Source organism: Phacochoerus africanus, chromosome 9, assembly GCF_016906955.1.
Source record: "Phacochoerus africanus isolate WHEZ1 chromosome 9, ROS_Pafr_v1, whole genome shotgun sequence".
NCBI lineage: Eukaryota > Metazoa > Chordata > Mammalia > Artiodactyla > Suidae > Phacochoerus > Phacochoerus africanus.
Genome location: NC_062552.1, coordinates 11,733,849 through 11,748,116, shown reverse-complemented (window position 1 = coordinate 11,748,116; position 14,268 = coordinate 11,733,849). Strand labels below are relative to the sequence as shown.

The window sequence follows — 14,268 nt, the reverse complement described above, 5'->3', positions numbered from 1 at the left end:
ACAGAGCTGACAGGCTAGGTATCATGGAAAAGCAATTTCCATTTTATTCAACATTAAAGAGAATCCAGTCAGAAGCAGTCGCAGTATTTCTCATAGCTGCTTGTTTCTTCTGCCTAATTCACTGGTGTCCTTCCTGTCTGGAGTTCCTCATTTACCACCAAAGAACATTCTCCACCCCTCCTTGCTCTGTCTGTCACTCTCACTTCACCTCCCACCTATCCATCTCTTGCCCAGACTTTATTGCAAAGGTGACTTCTTTCAAAAAGTCCTTTCTCTTGAACTCTATAGTCTCTCCAACTCTGTGTCCCTCTGGCCATAGCGCATCATAGGTATAGAAAAACCATTCTGAGAAAGAAGGACTGATGATTTGTTTGGAGAGGTGAAGGTTGGCAGATAAGGAGTTTAAATGAAGCTGGGAAGTACAGGCTTTTCCCTTGTTGATATGGGGGAAGTGATGGGATAGAAAATCGGCCAGCATTCCATATGGATAATGTTCACCCCATGATTTATAGAAAGAGAATAGCACAGGGTCGGGCACAAAGTAAAATCTCACTGTTTGTCCTCTTCCATTCAGCATCTGTTCCAAATATCTATTGCTACCCAACTACATCAAAACAAAGTGGCTCAAAACCACAGTTATTACTCTCTCTCATGGTTCTATGGTTGACTGAGCTCACATGGCCAGTTATCACTTGGGTCTCTCATGAGACTGACATCAGATGGCCTGGAGTCGTCTGAAAATTCAGCTGGACACTCTGGTATCTTAGCTGGCATGAGTGGAAGAGCTAAAGGCTGGCCAGGGGTCGGTCTTTCTCCATGTCGTCTCTCTATGTGCCTGATTTGGGCTTCCTCCCAGCATGGCAGTTGCCAGGTGGCCAGACTCCTTGCATTGTGTCTGGCTTCCTCCGAGTGAGCATCTCAAGATACCCAGCTAGAAGCTAGAAGACTCATTAGGACGTAGCCTCAGAATTTACATGTGTATCAAGCATGCAAGTTAAAAAAGGCAAGTCCTAAGGCCAGCCCAGATTCAAGGGGAGGAGACTGCACAGGGGCGTGGATCAGGGAGGCACCATTGATTGGGGGCCATCTTTGGAGAGCACCTATCACATAGCCCTCTCAACTCACCCCAAAACCTTTGTTCCTCCTTTTGGAAATTTAGAAATATTTTGTAATACTGTACAGTTATTTTTGCTGAAGAATAGGGAACTTGGGTCAGATTGGCATCCTCCAACTTTAAGCCAACAGAGTTCAGTATGAAAATCTCCAGTCCCTTCCCTCTCGGGGAGGCAGTGTGGCCCTAAAATCAGACTGCCTGCATTTGACTCTTGACTCTCTTAGAGCTTGAGCTGGTTTTGCATCCCAGCATTTCCAGCCTGTAACTGCAACAAGACACTCTACTAAGAAACACCTTAAGCTCACCCAGGAGTTGTAGACAGATAACAGTAGTTTCAAAAAGTACAGGCAGCATAGTTAGTAATGTGAGGTAATGAACAAGTGGAAGATTACTGGCTGGCATGTTTACGGACAGAGGTGAATGAAACTTGCACTTATTTGGATGTGTGGCATCGCCAAACCCTTTTGTCTTTGGCTTCTTTGGGAAACACCACCCAGCTTGCCTAAACTTTTTTAGTTTGTTTTATAAAACTGCTAGGAATTCAATCAATAACATATTCTTTGGGGTGAACAAGTATAACCAAAGCTTTGCAGACAAATGCAATAAAATCTGCTAAGAAATTCTGGGAAGCATGGCTGGCTAGAAGGGCATAGAATGTGGGGAGACTGGTTTCCAAGATGGGTGAGAAGCAATGGAAGGCCCTTCTCATTGTTCACAGGGAGGAGGCAGAGCAGCCTTCACTGATCTTCTAGGGAACCTTTAGAAATCAAATAGCAGAAACCCCAAAGGAGCCCAAAGACTTCCATGGTTTAGCCATAGGGGTGTGGCATTAGGTTAAGATTTGGGGTGGGAGTGGAGTTCCCATTGTGGCTCAGCGGTTAACAAATCTGACTAGCATCCGTGAGGATGCAGGGTCGATCCCTGGCCTCGCTCAGTGGGTTAAGGATCCAGTGTTGCTGTGAGCTGTGGTGTAGGTTGCAGATGCAGCTCTGATCCTGCGTAGCTGTGGCTGTGGTGTAGGCCAGCAGCTATTGCTCTGATTTGACCCCTAGCCTGGGAACCTTCACATGCCGAAGGTGCAGCCCTAAAAAGCACAAAAGCAAAAAAGAAAGGTTTGGGGGTAGGAGTGAAATACCTCCGTGGAATAAGACATGTGTCTTTCTTTTGAGATCTTGTCCCAAGTTCATGGTACAAATGGAGCCTGAGAGGGAGAGGAATGCCGTGTCCATCAGGATTCTTTGTGTCAGGCAACTGAAACCAACTCTGGCCAATTTGAACAAAAAGGAATTCCTTGACCAGGATATGGGGCCCAGAAGGATGGGAGAGAAGGGCAGCTTCAGAGCAGACATGCCCAGGCGCCTCCAGAAGGCTTCAGGGGCAGGATTACCAAATGGTCTTGTCTGGACCGCTCCACTCGGGAGGATAAACCAGCCTGACCATTTTCAGTCTTTCCATCACTGAGGAGAATGACAGCAGTTATCCCAGCAGGGGTAGGTCGCCCAGCTAGAGGAAGGATGATCACCATGATTGAAAGTCCCATTTGAATGTATCCACTGGGAGAGAGAGAATTCCTCCAGAGGAGAGGTTTTGCCCCAAGAAAGTTAAAGGGTGGTGAACTGCCCAAAGCCACATGAGATCTATTACAAAAGTCAATATCGATATGCCAGAACAGTCCTACCAGTAGTGAAATGGGGGGGCCCTGCCTCAGACAGAATAATCAGGCAGGCGGATGGAGGGTGGGGTCAGGGGGCCGTCAAAAGCTTGCTGCTGTTTTGCCAGAAGTGTCTGGTTTTGCCTCAAGAGGCTAAAATGCAGTTGAAAAGAGGGATAATTACAGTCTGAGACAAACTTTGAGAATAAGACAACTATTATTATCTTGTACCCTGTTTGATCCTCCAGACTCCTACAGCCAAGTGAAACCCCCCAAACACAGAGCATCCTTTTCCAAAGACCCAAGATCTTGTAGAAAGGAAAGGGCCACTAGAAAACCAAATGTCAGGTTGAACTAACGAATTCTGTGTCCTTTCCTGTTCATCTCGGTGAGGGATGGAGAAGAGGTGGGTGACTTGAGTGAGCTCGATATGGCAGCCCACCCAGGTCAAGTGGAGGGGCTTAGGATCAGGGAGTTCAGATGCCTGGGAAGGGGGGCTCTGTGGTGGAGGAGGCCCATTAGGGCCTTGGGATCCAGGAGAGGGGGAAGAGCACTCTTTCCCTTACTCTACCAGAGGCCATGGTTCCCACTCCTGGACCCAGCACTCAGGCTCTGATTGGCATCTGGTCACGTTAGGGGTTAAACCAGCAGAAAAGGCCTCGCGACCAAATGACCATTTGGGACTTTGTGGTTGGGAAGAAGATGCCTCTTGGGTTTCTAAAGGCTGATAGAAACTTGAGGAGCATGGCTTTTCCAGCCTGGGCATTGTCTACAGTGCATCATTTATACCCTATGATTTTGTTGGTGGGATTTATTCTGAGTGATCCGGCCTGGGGAGTTCCATCATCAAGCAAACATTCATCTCTCGCGCATGTAATTTGGTTAAGCCCTTAATGATGCACAATGGCTTTTATCATGTCTGCCTCATGTCTTTATTTAGTCTGACTGATTAATTAACTGGCTCAGATCCCCTGCCTCTGTGGAGTACAGATAAACAAGGGCTTAACAAACTCAAGGGTACTTCACAGTCTCCTGCAGGGCTGTGTGGGACACGGGGAGCTTCTCTGAGATGTTCCTATCCAGAGAGCTGGCTGCCAGGTAACCGGAAGCCAAGGGGGAAAGGGAGGGGTCAGACTGCCCAGGTCAGGGTTCTGCCTGCCATGGGGGGCCGGGTGGGAAGGATGGGGGTGTGGCCTCGGGGCCTCTGTGGAGGAGCATGCGAGTAGGTAGAATGTTCTTCCCCCTTCCGTACATTTCCAAGTGCTCCCTGCTCAGCCCAGGAGAACCTAAAGCAGAAGAGGAAAGAAGAGCAAAAGTGAAGGCACAGACCAGTCCTCTTCTGTCTGGCCATCTTCCTCTCGGTGGAGGGTCCAATGAGCCCAGGCCGGGCCTGTGCCTCCGGAGGGGAGGAGCCGAGGATGGGGCTTTAAGTTGGCCTGGACTCTGTGTGTGTGTGTGTGTGTGTGTGTGTGTGTGTGTGTGAGAGAGATGAAAGTTTCAAGAAAACCACACCCATCACAACTTTACAATGTAAAAAAGGAAATTGCACGCCTCCTCCAGTTAATTTATCTTATTGCTCTATTAATTTTTTCAAAACACTATAAAAGGTAAAAATACAGCCTGATGGTATTTGGGTCTTAAATCAGCCACATGACTAGTCAGGGGGGGTCATTAAGAACAGTCAGAAAATTGAGATGATTCTTATAAATTAAGCCAAAATGACTCCAGTTTTGCAGGTTGAGAATTTTAAGAGGTCCAATTTATAACAATAATCTTCCTCTACCACCATTTTTCATGTCGGCAAACAATGTAGATCTTGAAAATAAATATGAAGAGCTGTTCTTGGCAGCTGGCATTTACCCACCCAAGGTGCCACAGCAGGGCTCCGGCCTGTAAGGTGGGAGACCTGCATGAGTTCATCTCTACGTGTCATCCTATACCTGAACTCCAGATCCTGCCACCATGAAGGAGCGTGGTGGTTGCCCAAATGCCAGCCTCCAGGCTGAGAGAGCAAGTGTGCCCTGGGGCATTACAGTGACTTAGATCAGGAGAAAAAGAGATAGTTTAGGTTTCTTGTTGACTCTCGACAAACTGGCTGCTAAAAGTAGAGTTCCCCAGAGTCAGTGATGTGTCAAATGAAGACTTAGGCTAAAGTCATGACCAAGAACTGTGCCTTTCATGTACCATCTCAAATGAAGTACTTAATTTTACTACTGGGCACAATAGAAGACATGGAACTAAAATATTAATGGGTAGCAGTAAGTTTAAAAAAAAAAATCCAGACTCTCCCTGACCCCATTAAGTCCACCTTGTAAGACCGACTGAATACCATTGCTGAGAATTCTATTGCAACCGACTTCTTTCTCAGCATCTATCTGTCTTTCTGTCGTCTTTCTCTTTTTATCGCTTTTTCTCTCTCTCTTTTTTTTTTTTTGGCTATGCCCATATCTTGCATACATTCCTAGGCCAGGGATGGAACCTGAGCCACAGAAGTAACCTGAGCCACAGCAGTGATAACACTGGATCCTTAACCACTAGGCTACCAGGGAACTCCCATGAATTTCTTTAAATATTGTGTGTGTGTGTACCTGTGTGTGTATTTTAGGAATGCTGGAAATTTGTTTTATGAAAAATGAATTAAGAGACTTTGACATGCTATTTCAATTGCTAGAGCTTAAGGCTTCATTTCAACAAGATATATTTAGCATAATATTTTTGCTAAAAGTTGATCAGGCATATTGGATTGAGTTTGTTGGCAGGAAGCCTATCATTAATATTTGTTTCCTTTTCCAGAATTTTCATATAAGCTCATATTTCCCAGGGTAAATTGGCCAGTTTTCCAAGATATTTCAGAGGATGAGTTGTGCCTGCCAGAGACTGTGCTATTTTGTGTGCCTTAAAGTGGGTTAATTCTGATTGGACAGAGCAGTGACCTGTCTGGACCCAGTGCCCACACCCCACCCCCACCCTGCAACGAGGTGGATGCCAAGGCCAAGCAGCGGTAGGACACCGGGAACTCACTGGCATTTAACATCCATGGCTTTCTGATGATTGAAACTACAGCTGATGCTGAGCCTCACTTCTGCTCCCATTTCAGCCCCGACCTATTTTTAGGGCAAAGAACTTGAGACTTTATATTGGAAGTTAAATTTAGTGAGGGTGAAATAGGGAGCTCATGGAAACTCTCTTCCCATTCAAAACACATTGTCAGGCTTGGAGAAAATGCAAAAAGAACATAAAGAAGTGACAGTGAAGAGAAGAAAAAAGAGGACCAGTTGGAAGGCTAGATCTGATCCTTGGCTGAATTCCATTTGGCCGGTGAGACAAGCTCTCAGATCTGACTTGATTTAGGGCTGCAACAATGAAGATGCAATAAAGTATTGCAGACACTTAATGGCAATGCTCTATATTAAAAGATGAAGACAGGATGGTTTATGCTTCCCCAAGAGTAGACAGGGCACTTCAAAAAGAGGAAATAGTCAGTGTGACTCACGTTTCCCAGACTCTGCCCCGTAGGAGCACAGACAAGGGGCGGGGACAGGAACACGCTTCTGACTTACTGCTCCCTCAGGGCTCACCTCCAAGATGCCAGGGTGCCTTGCTTCACCAGCTCGGGGTAAAATTATTATTCAGATCCGCCTCTAAGTCATCTACCACTTGAATGCATTTTCTTCTCTCCACGGTGGCCCTCCCCCCGTGATAAATCCCCAGACTCAGAGGTTGTCTTAGTTCAAAGAGCCAGATTTGCTTTATCTTGGCTGGAGTCAGAATTTAGCTTCATCCCCAGGAGGCTAGAAGATAACTACTACTTACTAGGTACAGATTGGTCCCTGCTAAAGGCAGTCTGGGCTCCCAACAAGGTCATTTTTGTTACTCGGGTCTCAGTTTACAAACACACACACACACTCACTCTCTCTTCACTGTGCCCAGAGTAGCCCCTTCCTGATAGAATTCAGGCGGTGCTGCGGCCCCTGGTGACCAGCATAACCTCCTCTTCCCCAGCCTCCCCTGCCTCCCTTTCCACCAAGGTGATCCCCCTGGGGTCCCCCTAGTCAAGTCTTTTGATCATCTGACCTCAGCGAGACACCCTGTCCCCCTGGATGTTTTGTAATGTTGGCTGACTTCCAAAGGGACGGGGTGAGGGGCGCTGCTGCGTCTGGCTTTTCAGGAGGCTCCGTGGATTTTATGCAAATTTGTGAACCTCTGCACCGGAACCTTTAAGATCCATCTACCGAAACGAATTACACCCTTTCAATGGAGCAGCGGATGCCTGTCTGCCGTGAGCTGCATGAAATAAGAGGCCATGCAAAGGCTTCTAGAAGACCTGCTCCAAGATGACGTGCTGCCTCCACCATTTGGTCCCTGCTGTGCTCCTCCAGGTAAAATGACACAGACCCTAGTGAAGCGGGACCCGCTCCTCCTGAGATCCTTTCTCAGAGAGTGAACGGGAGAGAAGTCAGCCGGGGCTTTGGGACCTTTTTCTGAGGCTGGGCACCGCGGAAGGTCATTTCCTCTGGTGAATGCTGTGGGCTCAGCGGCCCCTGCTTAGATCCCCGTGCCAGGCAGGGGCCTTAAAAGCTGGTCGTCCTCCCGAGGTCGTTCCGGCAGTGCCTTCGTCCTCTGCGTTTGAGGCAGTGAGGCTGGTAACGAGCTGGGGTGAGCCAGTGCCTGTGACCAAAGACAGAAGCAGGCATTTGGGTTTGGCCAATAGAGAGGACGAGGCCCAAGCCCCAGCCTACGTCCCCACTTTTACCCCCAGAGTGGGGTCCCAGGTCTCTGATTCGCATTTGCCCTGGGAAGCCTCTCCTCCCCAAGAAGGGGAGTGTCCTACCCCCACCCTCACCCCTGAGTCTCCACAGTGGGGTCCCAGGCAGGGACCGTATAACCTCCCACTTCCGTCCAGAGAGCCTGGTGCAGGGGGGCCCGGCTCTGCCCCTAACACCCGTGGGCTCTCTGTTTTCTCTCTTCCCTCCCTGTAGGGTCTTGCCAGTCTGGGAGAGAGGAGGTGTGACGGATAACCGGCATGGCCCTGCCAGGGGAGCTGCTGCTAACAGGGAACCAGGGGCCTCTTGCCGGCAGCTGCCCTTGAAGGCTGGGCCAGATGCCAGACCTCACCAACCAAGTCACAGGCACCGTCCTGGTGTTCCTGCTGATGTACCCGGATTTAAATCCTCCACCTCCGGGGGTGGGGGCACTCGACAGCAAGCCCCCTGGTGTGACTCTTTCTTCCAAAGCAAATTCAAGGTGAGTCACCCTTTGTCTGGGCTGCCACGGCCACGTGTGAAATACTAATTGCCTCCCCTCTAGACTAGAAACTCCCCGTGGGCTGATAGGTACCTTACTGTCCTGAATTTCCTTGTCTGCAAAATGGGCAAAATAATCCATGTAAAGTGTTTAGAGTTCTGCTGACACAAGCGAGCTCTCAGTAGATAATAGCCATCATTGTCCTTGTAGTAATTTAAGATAAAATCAGTATGCTGCTGTGTACCTGGCAATCCAGAGCCCCAGGCATAGGCAGGGTCTCAGCAGTCACATCCAGTAGATGACCCCTGACAGAAAACCACGAGGGCGGGGCTGAGGGTGGGTGTCAGGAGGCGGTGGGGATGGGTTCCAGACCCCCAGGCCCGTCTTACTCTCATCCTGGAGTGTTTCCTCCTCACTGTAGCCCCAGGAGGGGAAGAATGGGGCTCCTGCTTGGGGTACTTTTCCTCCTGTGATATTGCCATTGTTTTTAAAAGCAGAGGTTTCACCTAAGCTGGTTCTTCTGATGCGTGTTCCCAGGCTCGGGACACCAGGCAGTGAGGGGTGGCTAATAAGGGCTGTGGAAGACAATGCACTAGACTCACTGGAGGACAGAACTCCAGTAACGGAGGACCAAACCATTCAATATGTGCCATGAGCTTTTTTTGGGGTTTTTTTGTTTTTTGTTTTTTTGCTTTTTTAGGACTGCACCCAAGGCATATGAAGTCTCCCAGGCTAGGGGTCAAATTGGAGCTACAGCTGCCAGCCTACACCACAGCCACACGGGATTGGAGCCGTGTCTGCGACCTACACCACAGTTTACGGCAACGCCAGATCCTTAACCCACTGAGTGAGGGCAGGGATCAAACCCGCAACCTCATGGTTCCAAGTTGGATTCATTTCTGTTGCGCCACCACAGGAACTCCACGCCATGAGCTTTTCATTGGCATATAAAATGGTTTATTAAGATGACAAATACATCTGTTCACGTCCACGTCTATGTTTAAACAGAGACAATACACTAAGCGGAGGAACTCAGTATTTTTGTACATGGGAACCACTTTCTTGCCCCCCTCCCCTCGTTGAGACTCTCTGCACATCCTCAAGTCAACGTTTGAAAACTTACCACTTACCATTTACTCTACATAAGTGCTCCCAAGTGAAGCAACACTGGGTACTTTGTGTCTAATTTAGCTATTATAGGCTTATTTCCCCCTTGCATGGGTCTAAGAAGCACAATCTTCTAGGGGGGAAAAGGGGCCCAAAGCAGTTCTTTTGCCCATGTTTTGTTTCAGTGAACCCTGCAACCTGGGTCCTGGTAGACTGGCCTGGGACTGGTACTCAGCCTCCAGGGGAATATACATGTATAGCCTGAGGTGGATACAAGAACTTGGCTTTTTGAGGCATTCTCTGTTTTGTTTGTTTGTTTGTTTAAGGGCCAAATCTGGGGCATATGGAGGTTCCCAGGCTAGGGGTTGAATCGGAGCTGTAGCTGCTGGCCTGTGCCACAGCTCATGGCAACACTGGATCCTTAACCCACTGAGTGAGGCCAGGGATCCAACCCGCAACCTTATGGTTCCTAGTCAGATTCATTTCTGCTCTGCCACGGCAGGAACTCCCAGCTTTCTCTGTTAAAAGAGGGACTGGAGAAAGCATTCAGAGCCTTCTGCTGGTCACCAAGGGCAGGGCACAGTTGGGGGCAATGGCAGAAATCAAGAGGTATGGAGAGAGGGAATTAGGGTGAAGCCACCCGATGGCAGGTGTCATGTAGTAGAGCGGAGCTTAGAAAGAGTAACAAAATGAATGCAGAGGGAGTCAGAGAAATAAATGAGACTGAAGGAATCACCAGGAGACCTTTTTATCTTTTTTCTTTTTTGTCCTGAGATGACAGCTACTAAGACCTGGTTAGGACACTAGAGCTTTTGTTCTTTGCTGAAAGGCAACAAGAACCTTCCTGTTTCAGGAGGCCTGGACAAGTCTCAAGATGCACCCAGTTCCCGGGGCTTCCTGCCTTGGCTGTGTAGTCTCCCTCCAGCAAGACCACGTTCCCAGGGGAGCCAAGCACACTGGGACCCTGCCGGGATTGGCTCTTTTCTCCCCTGCCTGCTGGGGCCTCTGGGGTCAGCCAGCACAGTGTGCGGCAGGCCGAAGCGGCTCAGGCCCACGCACCAGATATGCCTAAGGAAGTGATGGGGCTGGGGCCCTGTGAAGGAGCTGGGAGGGTGGGGGCAAACCTCAGACAGGAATCCTGAAGTCAAGGAGAGGTTTGGCGGCTCCTAAGGTCCTTCCCAGTGGCCAGTCCAGCCAGAGCTTCTGCTGCCTTCCCTGCAGGTAGCTTTTTATTTTTTTTAATTTTTTTTTGTCTTTTTTTGCCATTTCTTGGGCTGCTCCCGTGGCATATGAAGGTTCCCAGGCTAGGGGTCGAATCAGAGCTGTAGCCACCAGCCTACACCAGAGCCACAGCAACGCCGGATCCTTAACCCACTGAGCAAGGCCAGGGATTGAACCCGCAACCTCGTGGTTCCTAGTCGTATTTGTTAACCACTGAGCCACGACGGGAACTCCCCGCAGGTAGCTTTTTAAATGGGTGGCTGAGGAGGCGTAGCCTCAGACCAGTTAAAAACCAGAGCCTTCGGAGGTGGGGCCCAGGCGTTGGTACTTTTAAAATGCCCCCCACAGGATTCGAAAGGGCAGCCAGGGTTGAGAACCGTCCACTTAACTACATTTCAAGAACTCTCTCTAGTCTCCTGCCAGAATCAGTTTCTCAGCATTAGTTCCCACTGACATGGGCAACTCCAGTGGACGGAGAGAAACTCCAAGGCCGCTGGAGTTCACATTGGCTCTTCTCCTGATCCTTTTCGATTACTGCCCCCCCTCCCCCCCCCCCCCCCCCCCCCCCCCCCCGCCTACACCAGGCTGATCCTTAACTGTAGGTAATAATTGTTTCTCCATCATTTTTTGTAATTAATTCTTACAAAATGTTCAGACTGAGTTAAATTCTCCCGCTGAAGAGATTTCTATTCTGTAGTGGTTCTGAAGATATAATTTCCACAGTCAAATGCTCTACCCCTGAGCTCTGCCCCCCAGAAGATGTAATTGCTAAGGTATACTTTCTCCAGGGAAAACCATTTATTTGAAAGATACAGGCTGTGGTCTTCTCTGTCTGTGTAAGGTCCTTACTGGTTGATGAACAGTCACGTGGTTGTTTGACTATTTCATAGATCATATAGATTAACAAAGAAGTTTCCTCTAATGCACGGTACAGTCCCTTTCTTTTTTTTCATCTGAGCAGAAAGAGGAGGTTGGGTGCCTGATTACATTTTATTACAGTGTGATAAACCTTGAAAACACAATGGGAGTTCCTGCTGTGGTGCAGGGGTTAAGGATCCAGCCAGTGTTGCCACAAGTAAGTGGGAGCTATGGCTCAGAGTCATTCACTGGCCCAGGAACTTCCATATGCGGAGGGTGTGGCCAAAAAAAAAGAAACGAAAAACACAAGTAGATGCAGCTGAGCTGCCTCTCTGCTGTTCTTTCAGTGTGGTTCATGTTAAAAAATACCCTTTTCCTGAGGTTCTCTGGTGGCCCAGTGGGTTAAGGATCCGGTGTTGTCACTACTGTGGCTCAGATTACTGCTGTGACAAGGTTTTGATCCCTGGCCCTGGGAACTTTCACATCCTGGGGGTGTGGCCAAAAAAAATAGCATTTCCCAGCTTTGCTGAGAGCGTCACTCACACAGTGCTCGCTTGCTTGGTCTCCCAACTCCTGTCTCTAGACTTTCATTTCCAACCCCCCATAACCTCTCCTTTTATCTGCTTCAACTGGGCTCTAATCTTTGCTCCTGTGGGTTGGAATCTCCCCTCTCTGCCTTGCTGGTTCCTGTCCCTGCTTTCCTTTTCAAAACACCATGCAGATGTGACCTTCCCAGCTTTCTTTTAGCTTACCTTATTCTTAGAACAATCACTTGTTGTTGCATAAGAAACATTTACAGCTTTTAAATGGTTTCTTCTAGCATCTTTAAAGTGTTAAAAATTAAAGCTATCAATAATGTTGGTTTTTTAAAAAATTATAGGTAAGTTAATGACACATTGTAGATAACCTTTACAAATCTGAGTTGGTTTCCTGTAACTCAAATGGCAATGGCATCTTCCAATTACTCTAAAAGACCTCTGCCAACAAAATAGTGTGAAATCTTCTGGGTCCCATGGCTTCTTCTTTTAGAGTGTCTTTTTCTTTCGTTCTAATTCCACCAAATCTCCATTTATCCCTTTACCTACTGAAAGAATCCACGGAGACAAGGAACCCCTTTTCCTTAGAGTGTCCTAGATCAGTGCTTCTCATGTTAAATAAGTATGAGTCATCTGGGGATCTTGTTAAAATTCAGAGTCTGATTCAGGAGGTCTAGGTGGAACCTGAGAGTCTGCATTTGCAGCAAGCTCCCAGGGGCTGCTGCTGCTGGTGGTCCAGGGAAACGCTGCCATAGGGAGCTCTTTAGGCAGCTTTGGAGCTTTGTCCCAAATGTTTTATCACCATAGCTTTCTCCATGTTATTATGGTTTCAAATTAACTCGCCACAAATTGTTGAATTAAGAAAGGCCAAGAGCATCTAATACCTTTTTTTTTTGCTTTTTAGGGCTGCACCCTTGGCATATGGAAGTTCTCAGGCTAGTGGTCGAATTGGAGCTGCAGCTGCTGGTCCCCACAGCCACAGCAACACAGGATCCTTAACCCACTGAGCGAGGCCAGGGATCAAACCTGCATCCTCATGGATACTAGTCAGGTTCTTTACCACTGAGCCACAATGGGAACTCTAAGAGCCTCTAATGTTGATGTTGGTTCTCTATACGTAAAAAATTTTTTTTCGTTTTGCGAGTCAATCTTCCTAGTTTCTGGCTGATCACTATTACTTAAATCAACACAACATGTCACATACTCTTGGTCCTTAATCATTCCTACAAAACAACTCAAGTGCAACAGTACTCATTTGGTCTCTACTTTCTTTTGAATTTCCTTTTTCCTTATAATTGTCTCTTATTAGCCTTTTTAAAACTTTCACTGGGGGTTTATCAGACATGATAGGATTAAGAATTTTCATAAAACATCTCAAAGCTAAGGACAGACATGCCATAGACTAATAACACAATGGTCAAAACAAAAATGATTAGGCACAGATAAAACTATTGTCTAGTGACAGGCAGCCTTTTTTTTTTATCTGATTTGGTGCTTTATTGGGATCCATGAAACTTAGTAAATTGAAAACTTACCAGCAGAGGCGTTCACCTGAATGAAATGAAAAGGTTTATTATTTCTCAATACCTGTGGTTTCCACACCTACTAGATACTGAGGGGTCTGTTTTCATAGAGCTGATGATTTGATGTCTTCTCTGTACAGGCGCTGTTTCTGGGAGGTGGAAGATGACTCAATAAACAGCACTCCTCTCTCTCTCATCCCTTACTTGTGTCAACCAACTAAAAAAGAAGAGCGGTAGCATAAAGAACCCACAACATCACTTATTTCATTTCTGGTGAGGCCGATGAAGCATGTGACTTATGTTAATGGACAAGCAGAACTCCTGTTGCCAAACCCCAGAGTAAGACTTGCCCACTCAGTCATGGAAAGACCTGAGTCATTGCAGCCTCCTCACCTGGCAGCCTGTCCTTATGGAGTAGAATGACTGTCCTTTACTGGATGTTTGCACCCAAGGAAAGAAAGAAAGATGGGGCCAGGCTCCTTATTCCTAGATCACTTGTCAGAATAATCACTTCTGCTCCACCAGGGAAGACCTGTTCTCACACAGCCCCTCTGACTTGCCTCATGCAATCCCAGCCCTATCAAATCCTGTCTTTAGTTAAAATTTTGGTATTTTTTTATCACAAGTTTTTTCATTAACTATACATTTTTTGAATATTGCATTAAGATATTATTCATCTTGATTCCTAAGGTTTTTAGCTCCCCCTTAAGTTTTACACCTGAAAGAAATGACTTACCCACCTCACCCTAGGCTCAGACCTGATTTTAAAATAAATGTGTAAAGTAATAAATTAGTAAACAACTTTTTCTTAATTAAACAGTGATTAAATAAATTATCAGGTGGTGTTGTGTACTAAGTTGAAAAACAGTGTGTGCAGAAAGGCATTCCCTTGTGGCTCAGTGGGTTAAGGATCTAGCATTGTCATTGCTGTGGCTCTGGTTACAGCTGTGGCAAGGTTTGATCCCTGGCCCAGGAACTTCCACATGCCTTAGGCATGGCTTAAAAGAAAGAAAA

At 47.3% G+C, this 14,268-nt stretch overlaps 1 long non-coding RNA gene across 1 annotated transcript; it reads left to right on the top strand.

The window, feature by feature from the left end:
• Window positions 1-5,588: 5,588 nt before the first annotated feature.
• LOC125135768 (uncharacterized) lies at window positions 5,589-14,023 on the top strand. The gene is made up of 3 exons (XR_007137047.1): window positions 5,589-7,144; window positions 7,745-8,009; window positions 13,395-14,023. It is a non-coding gene; the product is annotated as an uncharacterized LOC125135768 (long non-coding RNA).
• The last annotated feature ends 245 nt before the right edge of the window (window positions 14,024-14,268 follow it).